Here is a 20216-nt window from a genome sequence, read left to right on the forward strand (position 1 = left end):
AGGCCTCCACTTCCAGCTGTCACCTGAAACTCACTATTAGACTTTGCTGTACCATTGGGGGACCCTTGGTAAGTCATTTTGTCTTCTTGGGCTTCAGTTTCTTCCTGTGTAAAATGAATCGATTGGACTAGATGGGTTCCAAGGTCCCTTCAAACTCCAACCATAGAGTCATTGTTGTCCTTCCTAATGTGGCCACATTCCCAACATTCCCAGTTTTATTAGTTTGGTACTCCTACCATTTTCTCCAACACAGCACTTTGGAATCATCTTTGAATCTTTCCTCTCCTTTTTCTCATTCTCTGTCTATTATAAAGTCCTATACTTTCTTCCTTTCAATTCATCTTAATTTAACAGACATTAAATGGGTACTATATGCAGAGTACTTAACTAGGCAGTGGAATTAAAAGGAGCTGAGCAGCCTGGAATTGAGGAATACCAATGGTATTGATATTGACGAAGCCTTTATTGGTTGCTTGTTGTCCTTTATGCGACATGGGAGACACTGGCACTGAACCGCTCAGCATGGGGTGCCCACATCAGAGAAGGTGCTGTGCTCTGTGAGCGAAGCACAGTTGAGACAGCTCAAAGGAAATGCAGGATATACAAATTAGGATACACCCCCAAATGTTCACATGAACTGTTTGTGCCTGACCTGCAGTGGAGCATTCTCAGCTTGTATTTGTCTCGTCAGCCACAGTCAGACACACTGTAATGGTCCTCTTTGAGAATGAAGGACAACAACCAAGCAACTTAATCAAAAATGACCAAAATATCATCACTTTGTTGGGGTTAAGTATATCTGACTGTGACTGATCAGATTGATGTAAGCTAGGAAGGCTTTACCATAGGTTGGGCACAAAGAGTTCATATGAACATTTGGAGTAGAGGTATCTCTAAACTCATACTTCTCATTTTTCTTTTCTTTTCAGTTACTGCAATTCTCTTTCCTTCATAGAGCACAGCACCTTCTTTGATGCAGGTATGCCATTCTAGGCCATCCTTTGCCAGAGAGACCTTGAAAGTGTCCTTGTATCACTTCTCCTGACCACCGTGTGAGCCCTTGCCTTGCATGAGTTCTCCATAAAACAATCTTTTAGGCAAATGTACGTTTGGCGTTTGAACAACGCGGCCAGTCAGTCAGAGTTGCACTCTCTTCAGTAGCATTTCAATGCTTGGCAGATTAGCTTGAGAAAGGACCCCAGTGTCCAGTACCTTATCTTGCCAGGTGAGCTTCAGGATCTTCCTAAGACAATTCAAATGGAATTGATTCAGTTTCCTGGCATGCTGCTGGTAGACCATCCAGGTTTTAGAGGCATACAACAATGGAGTCAACACAACAGCTCTGTAGACCTTCAATTTGGTAGACAGTTTAATATCTCTTTCTCATACTTTCCTTCAGAGCCTCCCAGACACAGTCAGCTCTAGCAGTGTGTGTCAACCTCATCTTCTATGAGAAGATATACTTCCCTGGAAAGTAGACTGCCAAGGTAAGTGAACTTATTCACAGCATTCAAAACTTCTCCATTTGCTGTGACTGATGGTTCCACATATGGATGGTGTGGTGCTGGCTGATGGAGAACCTGTGTTTTCTTGGTGATAATTGTTAGATCAAAATTAGCACAAGAGCACAAGAGAATCAATCTGTACTTTGTCACATCTCAGCTTCAGAAGCTGCATTGCGTGTGCAATCATATGTAAACAAAAAATCATGTACTTCACTTTAGTCTTGGCTTGTCAGTAGTTACAAAAATATGCAAAGTAATTTCTGAAAGGGAGGGCCTTGGCAACTGGGCAGGGGTTGGGGTTGGGGATCAGAGAAAGTTGAGTATGGCAGGAGGCATGAGCTGAGCCTTAAATTAATTTATGAGAATAAGAGAGAGCAAAGAGAAGGGTAGAGGTGTGTTATTAGAAATATCAAAAGTTTGCCCTGCCTGAAAATATCCCCTTTACCATTAGAAATGATTTTATTTAGCTTATAACATTTACATCCAATCAGGAGGAAATAGACAATAAGCATCATTAACCAGTGGTCTCCCCATCACTGGGAGTCTTGATGATTGCTTACGTTCTAGGTTCCACTCACATAAACATTGTCCTGCATGGCTTCAAGGGTCCCTCTCAAATCTGTGTGCCTAGGGAACAGACTTTCTCAGTTCCAGTCCAGCTCTCTCAAACCATCCAGAGGCTCAACCCTTGTGCAGATGCCCCCTGACAACTGCCTCTTCACGAGTGCTGCAGTCCCTGCCTCCTTACCAGCCACAGCTACTTAAGACCAGGAAAAGAAAGTTCTCCCCAGCACAGTCTTTGACACTGTCATGCTTCGACATCAGAAACAGATGAAATGGTATTAAAGATAATTTATCACCATCTGCTTTGCTGCTCCACTCTAAGGAACAGGTGACCTTCCCATCTGCTTGCCAGCTGAAATCTCCTCAGTGTGTTATTTCTCCTCTTTAGAATATGAATTCCTTCAAGGCAAGAGCTGTCTTGCCTTTCTATCTATCCCCAAACTCAACACAGAGTAATCACTTAATAAGTACTTTTGTTCATTCACCTTTTCTTATGGTGCGTAACAGGCCTTGCTAGGGACCATTATAATTATATTCTGTATAAGTATGTTCAAATGTCTATAATATGTATGGTATAGGCATATATAATATAGGCATAAATATCTATGTAACCCTTAGAATCGTTGAGCTTCAAAACTGCAAGGCTCCTTGGCAATCAGTCCAACCACCTCATTTCGTGGAGAAGCAACCTGAGACCCAGAGATTTCAGCCAGAGGTGAAACTAGAACCCAAGCTTCCTGACATTCAGGCCACTGTAATTCCAGTACACAATGCTGCCTCTTATTTAAAAAATAATTATAAATTAAACCTCTGTTCTATAAGTCTAATTTGACCCATATTGCTGGTACACAGGATTACTTAATGAGCCAAGGATAGAATTTAGCAGTCTAAATCCTCTGCCTTGATCGCTGAGACAAGGGCAGCCCTGACTGATTCTGGGAGGATTAAATTCAACAATTCAATTTGACTTAATTCAATAAGCATTTATTCAATTCAAATTATGTACACGGCACTTCATTAAGCTCAGGGGTACAAAAAGGAAAAAAGTTTGCCTTCAAGGAGTTTACATTCTGGGATTGCAACAGGTATACAGATAAGTAAATACAAAAGAATTAGGAGTTTACAATTTGAATTTTTTTTTTAAAAAGTCACTAATGTGTACATTCCTTTTGAGTCGATAAAAACTAAGAATATGACCCAAATAGTCACTTAACCCTGTTTGCCTCAGTTTCCTCATCTGTAAAATGAGCTGGAGAAGGAAATGGCAAACCATTCCAGGATCTTTGCCTGGAAAACCCCAAATGGGGTCATGATGAAACAACAGCAGCAACAATAAACCAAACCATGGCATGCTGACGAAAAGGGATACTGTCACGTTATCAGAAATGACAAATGTGAAGAATTCAGAGAAATCTTGGAAGACTTTGATAAACTGATATGGAAAAAAAATAAGCAGCACTAGGACTAAGCTTCTCCAATGACTATACATAGAATGAAAAACAACATTGAAAGACTTTAGGACCCTGACCATTCAGTGAGCAAAGGTGACTTCACAAGATTGAGAAGAAGCATATCTTTCTGGAGAGAGGTGGAGGCTAATGACTCTGGAATGATTTGTTTTCCTTAATTGTGCTAAAAGAGAGGATTATAATCTAAGTGAAATAGATGAATACGTATAAAAATATATATTGCCCAGATTAATAGAAGAGGAAATAAAATATTTAAATAATCCCATTTAAGAAAAAGAAATTGTACAAGCCATCAATGAACTCCCTAAGAAAAATTCTGCAGGGCCAGGTTGTTTTACAAGTGAATTCTACCAAACCTTTAAAGAACTTTTACTTCCAGCATTATGCAAACTATTTGGAAAAATAGGTGAAGGAGTTCTATCAAATTCCTTTTATGACACAAATATGATGCTGATACCTAAATCAGGAAGAGCCAAAACAGAGAAAGAAAATTATAGACCAATTTCCCTATTGAATATTGATGCAAAATTTTAAAATAAAACATTAGCAAAGAGATTACAGCAGTTTATTACCAGGACAATATCCTATGATCAAGTGAGATTTATAATAGGAATGCAGGGTTGCTTCAGTATTACAAAAACTATCAGCATAATTGACCATATTAATAACAAAACTTACAGAAATCATATGATTATCTCAGTAGATGCAGAAAAACTTGACAAAATACAGCACCCAGTCCTATTAAAAACACTAGAGAGCATAGGAATGAATGAAGTTTTCCTTGAAATGATAAGCAGTATCTATCTAAAATCATCAGCAAGAATTATATGCAATGGAGATAAACTAGAAGCATTCCCAATAAGATCAGAGGTGAAACAAAGATGCCCCTTATCACCACTGTTATTCAATATTGTACTAGAAATGTTAACTTTAGAAATAAGAGAAGAAAAAAAATTGAAGGGATTAGAATAGGCAATGAGAAAATAAAACAACCCTCTTTGGAGATGTTGTGATGGTATACTTAGAGAATCCTAGAAAATCAACTAAAAAACCTACTGGAAACAATTAACAACTTTAGCAAAGTTGTAGGATAGAAAATAAACTTACATAAATCATCAGCATTTCCATATATTACCAACAAAGCCCATCAGGTAGAGGTAGAAAGAGAAATTCCATTTAAAAAGACTGTAGACAATATAAAATATTTGGAATTCTACTGGTCAAGACAAACCTATAATGGGGAGGCAGAATTAACCTAATAAAAATGACACTTCTACCTAAATTAATGTATATATTCAGTGCCATACCAATCAAACTATCAAAAATTATTTTACAGAGCTAGAAAAATAATAACAGATTCATCTGGAAGAACAAAAGGTGAAGAGTATCAAAAAGATTAATTTAAAAAAAGCAAAGGAAGGTGTCCTAGTGGTGCCAGATCTAAAACTATATTATAAAGTGGCAATCATCAAAACTATTTGGTACTGGATAAGAAATAGAGTGGTGAATCAGTGGAATCGGTTAGGTGCACAAGACATAGTATTTAATGACTATAATAATCTATTGTTTGATAAGCCCAAAGACTTCTGCAATAAGAATTCACTATTTGACAAAAACTGCTGGGAAAACTGGAAAATTGTATGGTAGGAACTAGGTACAGACCAATATCTCATACACTATACAAAGATAAGGTCGAAATGGGTACGTGATTTAAACAGAAAGGGTGATATCGTAAGCAAATTAGGAGAGCAAGGAATAGTTTACCTGTCAGATCTATGGAGAAAAAAAGAATTTGTGACAAAGCAGGAGACAGAGAATATTATGAAATGCAAAATGAATAATTTTTATTACATCAAATTAAAAAGTTTTTGCACAAACAAAACCAATGCAACCAAGATTAGAAGGACAACAGAAAGCTGGAAAACATTTTTTTACAGTCACTATTTCTAATAAAGGCCTCATTTCTCAAATATATAGAGGACTGAATTGAATTTATAAGAATACAAGTCATTCCCCGATTGATAAATGGTCAAAGGATATGAACAGGCAATTTTCAGATGAAGAAATTAAACCCATCTATAGTCACATGAAAAAATGCTCTAAATCACTATTGATTAAAGAAGTGCAAATTAAAACAATTCTGAAGTGCCATCTCATACTTATTGGGTTGGCTGATATGACAGGAAAGGAAAATGATAAATGTTGGAGAAAATGTGGGAAAATTGGAACACAAATGCATTGTTGGTGAAGTTGCAAATGAGTCCAATCATTCTGGAGAGCAAATTGGAACCATGCCGAAAGGGTTATGAAACTGTGCATAACTTTTGATCCAGCAATACCATTACTAGGTCTGTATCCTAAAGAGATCATGAAAAAGGGAAAAGGACCCACCTATATAAGCTTACTTAAGGAAACTTTTTTTGAAGTGGCAAAGAACTGGAAATTGAGGGGATGTCTTTCGGTTGGGGAATGGCTGAATGTAATGGAATCCTGTTGTGCTATAAGAAATGATGAGCAGGCTGATTTCAGAAAAACCTGGAAAGACTTACATGAACTGATACTGAGTGAAGTGAGTGGAACTAGGAGAACATTGTACATAGTAACAACATTGTGCAATGATCAACTATGATTGACTTAGCTCTTTTCGGCAATGCAATGATCCAAGACAATTCCAAGGGATTCATGATGGAAGATGCTGCCCACATCCAGAGAAAGAACTATGGAGCCTGAATGCAGATCAAAGCATATTATTTTCACCCATTTTTGTTTTTATTTTTTCTTTCTCATGGTTTTGTTAAGAGTCTTCTTTCACAACATGACTAATGTGGAAATATGTTTAACGTGATGGTACACATATAACCCATATCAGATTGCTTACTGTCTTGGAGAGAGGGGAGGGAAAGGAGAGAGGGAGAAAAATTTGGAGCTCAAAATCTTACAAAGATGAATATTGAAAACTATCTTTATATGTAATTGGGAAAAAATAAAATACTATTAAGAAAAAATAAAAGGGAGAGTTCTATTGCTGAGGGAAAATAGAATAGTCAGTGGGAAAGGGCAGCAGTGTGAAAAACACATCAATGATATATTTAAAAAGAAAAAAGGGAGATCATTGATTACTTGTTTAAACTAGTTTTTGTTGAATAGATAGGTAGGCAGGCTTGGAAGACAAAACGTTAGATTACAAGGGGATGAAAAATGAGTGGGAGACTGTTTCTCATGGATCATCTAGGTTCAAGCTGTGGAAAAACCAGGATAAGAATGATGACATGTTAGCAAAAATAGCTTTTTATTGGTGATAAAAGTTAAGCTCAAATAAAGTAGTCCCATTTTCAGCAGGAGGGAGAGATTCCTCTAAATGACTGCTTAGATGGGGGAGCTCCCTCCCTCATAGGCTGATTCTGGATGTAGGCTTCAACAAATCAATCCCTTGGATTTAATCAGATCTTGCTTAGGAGGTCTCATAGGCAATTGTAACAAATATGAGAGCCTAGTTTGTTGCTGAATAAATAGAGAGTTCATTATACTATGCGATTAGATCCTTGAAATCATTCACAGCAGCACTACTCAGGTGTGCTTCCTGTGACTAGCTTTACACACTGACAGAGCACAGACAGTACTCTAGATAAAACCAAGAAAGAGAGCTTCTTTTTACCTGTCTTTCTTTCTAAAGTCTCCTGCAGAACATAGGCATACTAATGCACATTTGATTGAACTGGGAACTGATCTAGCCATTCTGGAAAGCAATTTGTCATTAAAATATGCATCCTCTTTGACTTGGCTCTACTGCTACTAGATCTGTACCCCAGGGAAAGAGAGAAGACAAGATACCCATAGGTACAAAACCATTTGGAATAGCATTTTTCCTAGCCGAAATAAAAGACTTCCCAAAAAACCAGAAGAGGAAAAAGACGCTAGAAGCTTAAGGATTGCCTATCAATTGGGGAATAACTGGGAAAAAATTGTATATATGAATGCAATGAAATATTATTGCATATGAAATATGCAATGAGAAATCAAAGAGTTAGCATGGGACAGTAAAAGGGGGAGGGGAAGTAAGCATTTATATAGTAGCTCTGTAATAGATTCTATGTAGTATTATATATTTATAAGTATAGTAATATTTGCATGCACTGTATAATATTGATAACTGATATTTATATTAGTTTTCTATTTATGATAATTATGTAATTCCTATTTCATTATTAATTATTATATTAGTACAATATTTATATAATATTATTATGTCCATAATATAATATTTACATTTTATATATTAATAGCATCTACCAATTAATTGTGCTTCAGGCAGTGTACTAAACAGTGCTTTTAACAAATATTATTTTATTTCATCCCCACAGCAAAACTGAGATGTAGGAGCTATCATGATCCCCATTTTACAGTTGAGAAAACTAAGGCAAAGGGAGGTTTAATGACTTTCCCATGGCCACTGAGGTCAGATTTGAATTTATATGTTCCTGATTCCAGGCCCAGTACTCTATGCACTACACAGCTAATCATGTTATATTTGGAGTTAGAATCCCAACTCTGCCTACTATTTATGTAACCTTGGGGAAGTCACATTGCCCTCTGGGACACAGTTCTTCATCAGAAAAATGAGGGGATCAGACTAGGTGTTTTTCATTGGTTTTCTTTTTCAAAGAGGAGTTCAATCATGTTGTGAGGAAAACTGTGCTGAGATGATTATATAATAAATTTTATAGTAAATTGTGAGTTCCTAGAAAGCAGGGACCTTTTGCCTCTTTTGCATCCATTGAGCTTAGCACCATGCCTGGTACTTAAATATTGACTGTGGTATATATAGACAAAAGACATTCATAAAACTTTTTTTTAAAATAAAAGAATATACTCTAAGGGGAGTGATGGTTTAAATATTTTTTTTTGTCTTTCCTTACCATAGTACCTTACAAATAAATAAATATTCATTGTTTAGTTGAATAGACTATAACCCATTGCCATTTGGAGAGTGCATCCTTTTTAAAATCTTCCCAGCAACCTATGAGTAGTTTATCTACAATGCTGGTTTATTTCCATGTGTATGTGTGTGTGCGTGTGTGTGTTTCTGAAGCTGAGTCCAGTCAGCAAACATTTGTTGATTACTTACTATGTGCCAGGCTCTGTGTTAAGAACTGAGGATACAAAGCAAAGAGGAAATAGTCTCATCTTCCAAGAAACTTGGGATATCATGGAGTTGAGAACATACAAACAGTTGTGTACATATCCAGGGTGACTTGGAGTTAATCTCAGATGGAAGGTACCGCCATTAAGGGGAACTGGGAAAGATTTCTTTCAGAAGTAGAGACTTAAAAGAAGCCAGAGAAAGCAGAGATAAGGAGGGAGAGCATCCCAGGCAGATGGGACAGCCAATGAAAAGGTATAGAATGAGGAGATGGAATATCTTGTATGAAGAACAACCAGTAAGCCAGTATTATTTTGTTGCTGAGTGTAAAGCCAGGAGTAAGGTGTAAGAAGACTGGAAAAGGAAGAGGGAGTCATGTTGTGAAGGGCTTTGAATGTCAAACAGAAGATATTTTTCTATTTGATCCTGGAGGTAATAGGGAGCTATTGGATAGGGGTTGGGGTGCAGGGTGGAGTGACAATATTATAATTGCCCTTAAGGAGAGTCACTCTGATAGCTGAGTGAAGGATGGACTGGAGTAGGAGGAGACTTGACACATGGAAAAGAATTACCTGGGCATTGCCAAGAGTCCCAGAGAGGTGATGAGGGTCTGCACCCGGGTAGCAGTGTTAGAAGAGGGGAGGAGACATATACAAGATACACCACAGACATAGGATGGACTCACTGTGTATATGTGGCATATATACTGTATCACATAGGTAGAAAAGGTTATTGTTTTTAGGGATTTTACATGGAGTAGGACTCTGACCTCACTCTTCAAAACTGGTGCTGTCTGCATCACCATTCCTCAAGGTTCTTAGGGATTTCTGAAGGGTCAAGGCGACCTTAGATGTTATTGGCTTGAGCCCCTTGTTCTATGTCACTGTTAACTACTAGTAATAAGGAAGGATCTCTTGACAATCTGAAAACATGGTCCCCAGCCTCTGTTACTTGGAGGTTGCATCAGTGAAGCACTCTTGTGATGCAAATTAGCCTTACCCACCCCATTACATAAAAATAATTCAGTACTGAGGGTGCGACCCAAGTCAAGTTAAAAAGAGGGTTGACTTGGAAGATATATCTTATAGAAGGGACCAAGCATTCCCATTGACATTATAGCTTATTGATTGAGTCATAACTAGGGTATACCTGAGCCACATCCTTAGACTTGCCTTGTTAAAAAACAAAACAAAATATTACACAAGGAGAAAACAGCTAGGTACCAAAGCTGAGAATTCTACCAGAGCCTATGAGATGGAGCTCTCTGTCCATGTAAGATCAGATCTGTACTTATGGCCTCCCAGTATCTGGTACCACTTTTTAAACTTGGCATTCTCTGTTTGTTAAAAGAGTTCGATAGAAGCAGAACCAAGATGGTGGGGATAAGGCAGGGAGTCACCTGAACTCCCCCCAGAACCCTCAAAATACCTTTAAATAATGACTAAACAAAATTCTAGAGCAGCAGAACCCACAAAAAGATGGAGTGAAACAATTTTCCAGCCCAAGACAACTTAGAAGGGCAGCAGGAAAGGACTGTTGCACCAGAGTGAGAGGGGAGCACAATCCAGCTCAGATCACAGCAGTGCAGGACTGGACCCCAGAAAACATGGAGCAGGTCTTGGGAGTCATTGAATTGGCAGTTGCACCATCAGCAGTTGCTTCTGGAGCTCTCACCCCACAGATAGTAAAAGGATTGAACAACTAATCAGGCTGAGATTGCAGGACTCTCTTTGCTGGCACTGGGAAAAGGACTCTATTGCTTTGTCCATACGTGGATCTGGATCCTAGGTGGCAGTCCCAGGGTGAGAAAGAGCACTGATACATCAGAGCTTATGGAAAGGCAACCCTTCTTATGGTTCCAGGGAAGAAAAGAGTGCTTGTGGTCACACACAGAACAGAGCACAGACCAAGACAGTAGTAAACACCTCTTCTTAGATCATACCACTTTGGAAGAATTGAAAACTTATAGGACCCTAGAAGTATCTGTGAAAATAGCTGCACAAAACTCCTAAAGCTTGGGAAAGTGCACCTTCCACCCTGGAAGCAGAGCCCTACTTTAACAAAGAGCAGAAAGTCAAGTACTAGGCTTGGAATATGAGCAAGCAACAGAAAGCAATTGTGACCATAGAAAGTTATTATGGTGACAAGGAAGATCAAAACACACACTCAGAAGAAGATGACAAAGTCAAAGCTCTTAAATCCAAAGACTCCAAGAAAAATACAAATTGGTCTCAGACCATGGAAGACCTCAAAAAGGATTTGAAAAATTAAGATAAGTAGAGTTGAAATTGGGAAGAGAAATGAGAGTCATGCAAAAAAGAAATCATGAAAAATGAGTCAACTTGGAAAAGGAAACACAAGAAAAAACTGAAGAAAATAACACCTCAAAAAACAGACTAGGCCAAATGGTAAAAGAGGTACAAAAAAACAATGAGAAGATTGCTTTAAAAAGCAAAATTGGCTAAATGTGAAAAAAAGGCACAAAAATTCACAAGAAAAAATTCCTTAAAAATTAGAATTGAGCAAATGGAAGCTAATGACTTCATGAGAAATCAAGAAACAATAAAACAAAACCAAAAGAATGAAAAAATAGAAGACAATGTGAGATATCTCATTGGAAGAATAACTAACCTGGAAAATAGATCCAGGAGAGATGATTGTAAAATTATTGGACTACTCAAAAATTATGATAAAAAATAGCCTAGACATTATCTCTCATGAAATTATCAAGGAAAACTGCTCTGATATTCTGGAATCAGAGGGTAAAATAGAAATGGAAAGAATCCACTAATTCTCCTGAAAGAGATCCCAAAATGAAAACTCCTAGGAGTATCAAAGCCAAATTAGAGAATTCCCAGGTCAAAGGAGAAAATATTGCAAATAGCCAGAGAGAAATAATTCAAATTTTGTGGAGCCACAGTCAGGATAACACAAGATTTAGCAGTTTCTACATTAAATGATCAGAGTGCTTGAAATGTGATATTTTGGAGGGCAAAGGAGCTAGGATTCTAACCAAGAATCACCTGCCTAGCAAAACTGAGTATAATCCTTCAGGGGAAAGATGAATATACATATAGACAGAGGGCACAGGTGTGAGTTGATTATGAAGGGATGATATCTAAAAAAAGTAAAATTAAGGGGTTAGAGAGAAATGCACTGGGAGAAAATGAAAGGGTAAGACCAAGTGGGGTAAATTATCTCCCATAAAAGAGGCAAGAAAAAGCTTTTGTCGTGGAGGGGAAGAGGCAGGGGAGATGAGGGGGAGTGAGTGAAACTTACTTTCATCAGAATTGGCTCAAAGAGGGAATAACTTATACACTCAATTGTGTATAGAAATCTAACTTACTCTACAGGCAAATAGGAGGGGAAGGGAATTAGAGAAGAGGGAGGGGTGAAAGAAGAGAGGGCATATTGGGGGAAGGGATAGTCAGAAGCAAAACACATTGAGGAGGGACAGGGTGAAAGGAGAGAGAGATTAAAATAAACAGGGAGGGGAAATAGGGTGGAGAGAAATATAATTAGCAGCTAAAAGTTTTTTTTGAAACAACTTTCTATAATAAAGGCATCATTTCTCAAACATATAGAGAACTGAGTCGGATTTATAAAAGTAAAAGCGATTCCCCAACTGATAAATGATCAAAATTTATGAACAGTTTTCAGATGAAGGAACCAAAGCTATCTATGCCTTATGAAAAAAAATGCTCTAACTCACTATTGATTGGAGAAATGCATGTTAAAACAATTCTGATGTACTACCTCATCCCTATTAGATTGGCTAATAGGATAGTAAAGGAAAATGACAAATGGTGGAGGGGATGTGGGAAAAATGGGGCATTAATGTACTGTTGATGGAATTGTGAACCAATTCAACCATTCTATAGAGCAATTTGGAACTATGCCCAAAGAGCTATAAAACCATGCATACCCTTTGACCTAGCAATACCACTAGGTCTATATCCCAAAAGAGATAAAAAAAACAAAACAAAAAGGAAAGGACCTATGTGTGCAAAAACATTTATAACAGCTTATTTCTTGTGGCAAAGAATTAGAAATTGAAGGGATGCCCATCAATTGGGGAATGGCTGAACAAGTTGTGGTATGTGATTGTGGTATGTGGTATGTATTGTGCTGTGAGAAACGATGAACAGGATGCTCTCAGAAAAGCCTGGAGAGATTTGCATGAGCTTATGCAAAGTGAAATGTACTGTGTACAAAGTCTCAGCAATATTGTAAGATGATCAGCTGTGAATGACTTAACTATTCGCAATACAATGATCCCTGACAGCTCTAAAGGCCTTATGACAAAAAGTGCTATCCATCCCCAGAGGAAGAACTGATGGTGTCTGAATACAGGTTGAAGCACACTTTTTAAACTTTCTTTATTTTCCTTGAAGGTTTTTTATTGTCTATGTGTTATTTCACAACATGACTATTGTGGAAATGTTTTACATGGCTATACATGTATAGTCTATATTGAATTGCTTGCCTTCTTAATGAGTGGAGGTATGGAGGGAAGAAAGGAGAGAATTTGGAAATCAAAATTTTACAAATGAATATTAAAGATTGTTTTTGCATGTAACTGGGGAAAAATAAAATACTAAATGATTTAAAAAAAAAATAAACTTGGCATTCTCCCATATGCTCTCTACCTTCCAGCACCCTTACCCAGTGACACCTTCACCAACAAAGCAACAACCAATTAACAAGCATTTAGTATGCATATGAGGAGTTAGCACAAAGATAACATGTACATATATAACTATATGCAGAATAAATAAATCTGATGTAGTTAGGAAGGGATGGCACAGCAGGTAGGGGGGCAGGAAAAGCTTCATAGGGAAGTTGGAGGTTGAACTGTGTCTTGAGGGAGGGAGGTGAAGAGGGATGCATTCTAGGAATGGGGGATGGCCTGTCTAAAAGTACAGAAATGGAAATTGAAGTGCCATGGGCAAAGAGCAGAAGAAGGCCAGATTGGGTGTAGGAAGGAGAGTAATAGGAAAAGAGCCTGGAAAGCTGGAGTGAGAATGTGAAGAACTTAATAGCACCCCGCCCCCTCAAAAAAAAGAGTTTATGTATGATCCTAGAGGCAATAGGGAGCCACTGGAGTTTATTAAGTAATAATACTGGAGTAATAAACTGGAGTTTATTAGGGAAGGGAGAGACATAGTTAGATCCAAGTTAAAGAAAATCATGTTGGTAGTCTTATGGAGAATGGATTAGAATGGAGAGAGACTTGACACAGGGAGACCAATTAGAAGCTTTTGCAATAGTCCAGCCATGAGGTGATGAGGGTCTGAAATAAAGTGGTAGCTGTGTAAATAAAGAGAAAGGATTGGATGGATAGATGTGGAGGTATAAACAAATTTGACCCAGTGATTGGATATATGGAGTGAGGAAGAGTCATAAAACAAGGAGAATATTGAAATTATAAACTTGGGAGTCTAGAAGAATGGTGAAAGCTTGGTAGAAGAGTAGGTTGAGAGGAGGGACATATTGAGTTTGAGATCTCTCTGAGACATTCATGTTGAAATGTGCAAGAGACAGCTGATGATGCAGGACTGGAGCTCAGGAGAGAGGCTAGCACTGGATATATACATATGGGAGTCATCTGCATGGAGATGATACCAACTGATGAGGTCATCAAATAAAACACTACAGAGGGAAACTTCCAAGAGGGGCCCATGACAGAGCCTTGGGGTGAATCTATAATTAGAGGAAGGAGCAAGGATGAAAATCCAGCAAAGGAGCCTGAGAAGGTGTGGACAGGAAAGAGGAATGCCAAGAAAAAAGTATCAGGAAAATGTTGCTCCTTGTTGTCATGCTATATTCTAAAGTTCCTCTTAGGTCTGACATTCTGTCTTCTAAAGTTTTGCCCAGTTTTAACATTCTATGCAGGGTCCTCCTTAAAGTCACAGAGATGGGAGACGAGAGTCATGTGTAAGGAACTGCTAGAAGAACTGTTTGGCTGATGGGTAGAGTGAGTAGGTGGGATGATTATCTATCAGAGTTTGAAAGGTAAGATGAGACTGTGTTGTTAAGACCTTGAAATGCTATGGATTGTAGGTTAAATCGAATTATATAGAGCTTTTATCCATCTGACCTCCAGATATTCAGAGCTATAATTAAGGATTTTTGAACCTGGTGTAAGCACCACGGAAAATTCCCAAGGAATGTAGAGCTCCTGAAATTCCCCAAGACTATTGCTGGAGAGGTTACTTACACCCTCACCCCTAAAAAAGGAAACAGACTTTTTGGTAGCTTCCTATTTTAACTAATGCTTAGTAGCTAGGTACCAAGACCAATTATTTCATTATACTCAGCTTCCAAGAAGACTGATTACTAGTGGTCAAGGATGGAGTGGTGGCCCTAATGGCCAAGGTTTGAGGTTGACATTTGGTGACAGGACCTCAAAATAAACTTAAATTCAATGTCCCTCACACCCTTCCTCTCCAAGTGTTAAATGTTCAAGTCAGAACTGGACAGGATCTTAGAGATTATTGAATCCAGTTACTTCAATTTTTTTTTTTTTTTTTACGGAGAAAGAAATGGAAATCCCCTACAGAGGGGATTTAACTCACTCAAGGCTGCAGAGTAAAGTTCATTCGACTCTTACTGAAATTGAGGCTGTTCTGAGGTACAAGTCAAGTGGAGCCTACATTTTATAGACTTATTGATTTTTAGTCAATAAATATTGAGTGAGGCACCTGGTGTCTCTGTGGATAGTACACTGGGTCTGGAATCAGGAAGAGCTGAGTTCAAATCCTGCCTCAGATAGTTTCCTACCTGTGTGACCCTGGGTAAGTCATTTAATTTCTGCCTGACAAAAAGATCCACTCGATCCACTGGATAAGGAAATGGCAAACCACCCCAATGTCTGCCAAGAAAACCCCATGGTAAGTAAGTCCACAGGGTCAGGAAGTGATCAACTGAACAACAAAAATTTATTAAGTGCCTACTGTGTGCCAAGCACTGTGCTAAGTAAGCACTGTGGGTACAAAGAAAGACAATAAACAGTCCTTGTCCTCAAGGGGCTCCCAGTCTAATGGGGAGATAAGATATATGCAAGATATCTAATTGGAGATAATAGAGGGAAGGTAATAGAGGGACACAGTAGTCTTAAAGTGGGATCAGAAAGGCTTTCTCTAGAGAGTGGTGTTTGAGCTTGAACTTAAAGGAAGCCAGAGAAGCCAGGAGGTAGAGGGAAGAGGGAGAACATTCTAGGAGTGGGGGACAGCCAGGGAAAATTCCTGGAGTCCGAAGATAGACCACTATGATCAAGGAACAGCCAAGAGGCCAGTGTCATTGAATTGGAGACTATGTAGTTAGGAATAAGGTCTAATGCCAAAGAACATTTTGTATTTGATCATGGCAGTGATAGGCAGCCACCGGGGAAGGAATCTTAAAGACCCTTTTGTTCATTTCTTTCCTTTTACAGAGGAGGAAAACAGAAACCCGGAGTTGGTGTCAGGAAAGGGACTAGAACCCAGGTCTCCCTCAGAGTCAAAGGAGCACTGGATCCTTTGGTCTCACTCAGTATAAACAGCTGGGGTGGGGTGGGGGAAGTCCCTTAGTCCTCACAGGATCACCTAGGCTTGGCCACTTTGCCAGGCTCAGCTTCTTGGGAAAATTTAAACAACTTGGTAGAATAAAAGCTTCGAGGGAAAGAAAAGTTTCCAAGTTTAGAGAGGCAGAAGGATCCTTAGGAATAGCTTTCTAGTATGAGCTCCCACTCCCAACTCTTCTCTGCACTCATTAGAGGGGGTGCAGTGGATTGAGTGCTGGGTCTGGAGTCTGGGAAACCTGGATTCAAATCCAGCCTCAGATATTTATTGTAACCCTGGGCAAGTCATTTAACCTCTGTTTGTTCAGTTCCTCAACTGTAAAATGGGTATCAGAATAGCACCTACCTCCCAAGACTGTTGTGTAGATCAGAGAGATAATATTTGTAAAGCACTTTGTATTGTGATTGGGATGTAGAAGGGACTTAATACTACTAATAGAATTTTTCTTCCACCTTATCCAAAACCCCTTCCCCAGGATGTACCAGAAAGGGTGTGGGGGTATGACTGTTGTCTTGTTCTACCCGTTGGGACCCTATTTGGGGTTTTCTTAGCAAAGATACTAGAGTGGTTTGCAATTTTTCTTCATTTCATTTGACAGATGAAGAAACTGAGGCAAACAGGGCGAAATGACTTGCCCAGGATAACACTGCTAGTGAGTGAGGCTGGATTTGAATTCAGGTCTTCCTGACTCCAGGCCCAGTGCTCTAACTGCTGTGCCACCTAGTTGCCCTGGGGATAGGATAAACATTGTCAAATGCTCTTTCTGCTTAGCCCCAGGGGAGAAAAGTTAGAGCAATGCAGAGTGGGCTGTCGGCGGAGGCACCCCCTTTGTTGGGGCTCCTGGAGCAGAGGCTGGAGGATCACTTGTTGGTATGTTGGATGTGTTGTCAGGAATGAGGTGTGCATCCTCTCAGGTTCTTTCTATGTGTGGTGCAGTCAGGTCTGATCCTGTGAGCAGGAGTCAGGTTCCTGGCTGTTACGTTTGGAACGTGCGCCCTCTAGTGGGTTATAGGAGGTACTGTTTTTCTGCATTCTAGAAATAAAATATTTTAAAACAGCATTCTCTTTGTACTCAGCAAACTATATTCAAATCCCTGAAATGGCCTGAGCCTTGCTGAGTAGATTTGGGGGCCTTGATCTTTTTTGTTTCCTTTTTAAAAGTGAAAAAAAATACAAATATATATGTAGTGTTGAATGCAATCCACTATAAACAACCAAGAAATGGGCAGGAGAAAATAACAGTCACTAATTATAACAGCAGCTCATATTCATTTTACAGCTTTAAAGTCTTCCCCCCTAAGGGCACTTTTCTTCTTCCAGACTCCTGGTGACCCCATTTGGAGTTTTCTTGGCAAAGAAACTGAAGTAGCTTACCATTTCCTTCTCCAGTTCATTTTCCACATGAGGAAACTGAGGCAAACAAGATTAAGGGACTTGCCCAGTGACACACAACTAGCAAGTGTGTAAAGCTGAAGTTGACCTCGGGAAGATGAGTCTTCCTGACTTCAGGCCCAGCACGCTGTCCACTAAACCACATAGCTGTCCCATCTTTCATATACCTATTAAAGATGGCAAAATGGATAGAGCACTGGGTCTTGAGTCAAAATCATAGGGCCATAGATTTAGAACTAGAAGGGAGCTCTGAGATCATTTGTTCCAACTGCCTGAAATCACAGATGACCAGAATCTCCCTGTGTGCAGGGACTTTAAAGGCTGCCATCTTAGTCCAATCAGTATTTGATTGAGACCTTTCTACTGTATCTAAAGCACATGATGATTTCCACCCTTTGCTTGAAGACCCATAGTCAACTCAACAAGCATTTATTAAGTGCCTACTATGTGCCAGACACTATGCTAAGCATGCATTGAGGATATGAAGAAAGGCAAAAACCAGTCCTTGCTCTCAAGAAGCTTGTAGGGTAATGGAAGAAGAATCTACTACTTCTGGACTCTACCTATTTCACTTTTGGATAGTACGGATTCTTAGGAAGTTTTTTCCTTTTATTGAACCAAAGTCTGTGTAATCATTCCACTTATTCCATTTTTTAAAAAAACTTCTGAATTTAAGCATGAATTGAGATGAATACTTCCACATACATAGGATGAAAGGGAGGATTGTACATGAAACTGGGAATCCCTTTTAGCACAGCTTCCTTTGAATTTGAAGAAAGTAAAATATTTACATTTTATTTATTTAAGTATATAACGCTTAACTTGTAACTTTCAAAGCTGCTTTGCTTGTTTCTTGGTGTTTCTTCTTTTCATTTCAAAAGCATGCTTCAGTGACTTTTTAAAAACCTTTTTGGCAACCCCTTAGGTCCCCGCTTCCTTCTCCTTATGCTCTCTACAGCCCACTGATAAAACAAACAAACAAAAATAAACCTTTACAATAAATATATATATTTAAGAGAGACAAATTCATGGGTTGGCCATGCCAAATTCACAGTTTAAACCCCTAGTGTATCATCTCTCTGTCCAGAGGCAGGTGACCTCTTTATCACTGGTCTTCTGGCATCTTGGTTGGCTATTATTTTTACAGTGTTGCTGTTATTGTACATACTGTTCTCCTATTTCTGCATGCTCCATTCTGCATCAGTTCATACAAGTTTTCCCAAGGTTTCTGAGAAATCAGCATTCATATGTAAGGCCAAGGAAAAGAAAAGACATCGCTGGAGAGAATGAACACGAGGACAGAAGCAAGAAGAGGGCTGGCGGGCTGGCTGTTCTTGGTTTTATGTCAACTGGGGTAGGGAGAGTAGGCTATGTATGCTTGTTCCCTCACACCATTTGGAAGTTTTATTTTCATTACATACAATATTGTCTCTTGCTTTTAGATATTAAGATTTAGATACTGGCTTGTAGATATTAAGAAATGGTCGATGTAATCCTATGTATTCTAGAGTTTTAAACAGAAACAAGTAGTGACTTTTGTAGAAGCTTTGTCGGTATCTATGGATATATCATGTCTTGATTGTTTTGTCTTGTTGTTGTTGTGTTCATCCTTTGTTTTCGAAGAAGACCATGACATCAGAGAAATGATGACATGACTTGCACTTGACTTTGTTTTGAGTGAGGGAAGGCTGTGCAAGGTCACCAGCCTCATTTCTCCTCCTTGATTGTTTTACTATCAATATGATCTATGTTTATATTGTTTTATATGTTGAACTAACCCTGTCATCTGGTATAAATTCAACCTGGTATATAATCTTTTAAATATTTTCTTCTAACTTCTTTGGTAACATTTTATTTAATATTTTTGCATAAATATTCTTTAGGGATCTTGGTCTATAATTTTTTTCCCCTCTGCTATGTTTCTCCCTGTTATAGGTATCAAGACATATTTGTGTCATAGAATTTGGAAGACTCTCTTTTTATTTCTTGAAAATAGTTTATGTAATATTGTATGTCTGATAGAATTCACTTGTAAATATATCTTGTCCTTTTTTCCCTTTGGAAGATCATTTATGGGTTGTTCAATTTCTTTTTCTGATACTGTGTTATTTAAATAACCAATAGATTTTTGTCTTGCTCTGAATCTGTTTTATATTTTTGAAGTATTCATCCATTTAGTTACCAGTTTTTCTGGATCATAATTAGACAAAATAATTTCTAATATCTTCCTTTATTTCATTTTCAATTGGAGATAATTCTCCATTTTCATTTTTAATACAAAATTTGGTTTTCTTCTATTTTTTAAAAAGATCAAACTATTTTTAATCGAAAAAACCTCCCTGTTTTATTTAGTCATACAACTAATAAGTGTCAGAAGCAGGATTTGAATTTATGTTTTCCTGATTCCAAGTTTAGCCAACATGCTATTTCTCTTTTTCTATGTTCTCTTTTAACAATTCACTTATTCAGCCACTTAATATATATATTTGTATTTATGTATATAATATTTTCCTCATTTATTATCCCCATCTTACAGATGAGGCGCCTGAGGTTCTGAGAAGTAAAAAACAATTTTCCCCAGGGT

General features: G+C 38.3%; 1 protein-coding gene across 2 annotated transcripts in view; it reads left to right on the top strand.

Moving 5' to 3' along the window:
* DNAJC12 (DnaJ heat shock protein family (Hsp40) member C12) overlaps positions 1-20216 on the top strand; it is a 70944-nt gene that overhangs the window by 2602 nt on the left and 48126 nt on the right. Inside the window, exons 2-3 of one of the 2 annotated variants that reach the window (XM_072628811.1) lie at positions 930-979; positions 1400-1487. The gene's annotated coding sequence lies outside the window, so the exon portion shown is untranslated. The remainder of the gene's footprint in view (positions 1-929; positions 980-1399; positions 1488-20216) is intronic. The other variant, XM_072628810.1, reaches the window with a different exon arrangement.

This window comes from Notamacropus eugenii, chromosome 1, assembly GCF_028372415.1.
Source record: "Notamacropus eugenii isolate mMacEug1 chromosome 1, mMacEug1.pri_v2, whole genome shotgun sequence".
Lineage (NCBI taxonomy): Eukaryota > Metazoa > Chordata > Mammalia > Diprotodontia > Macropodidae > Notamacropus > Notamacropus eugenii.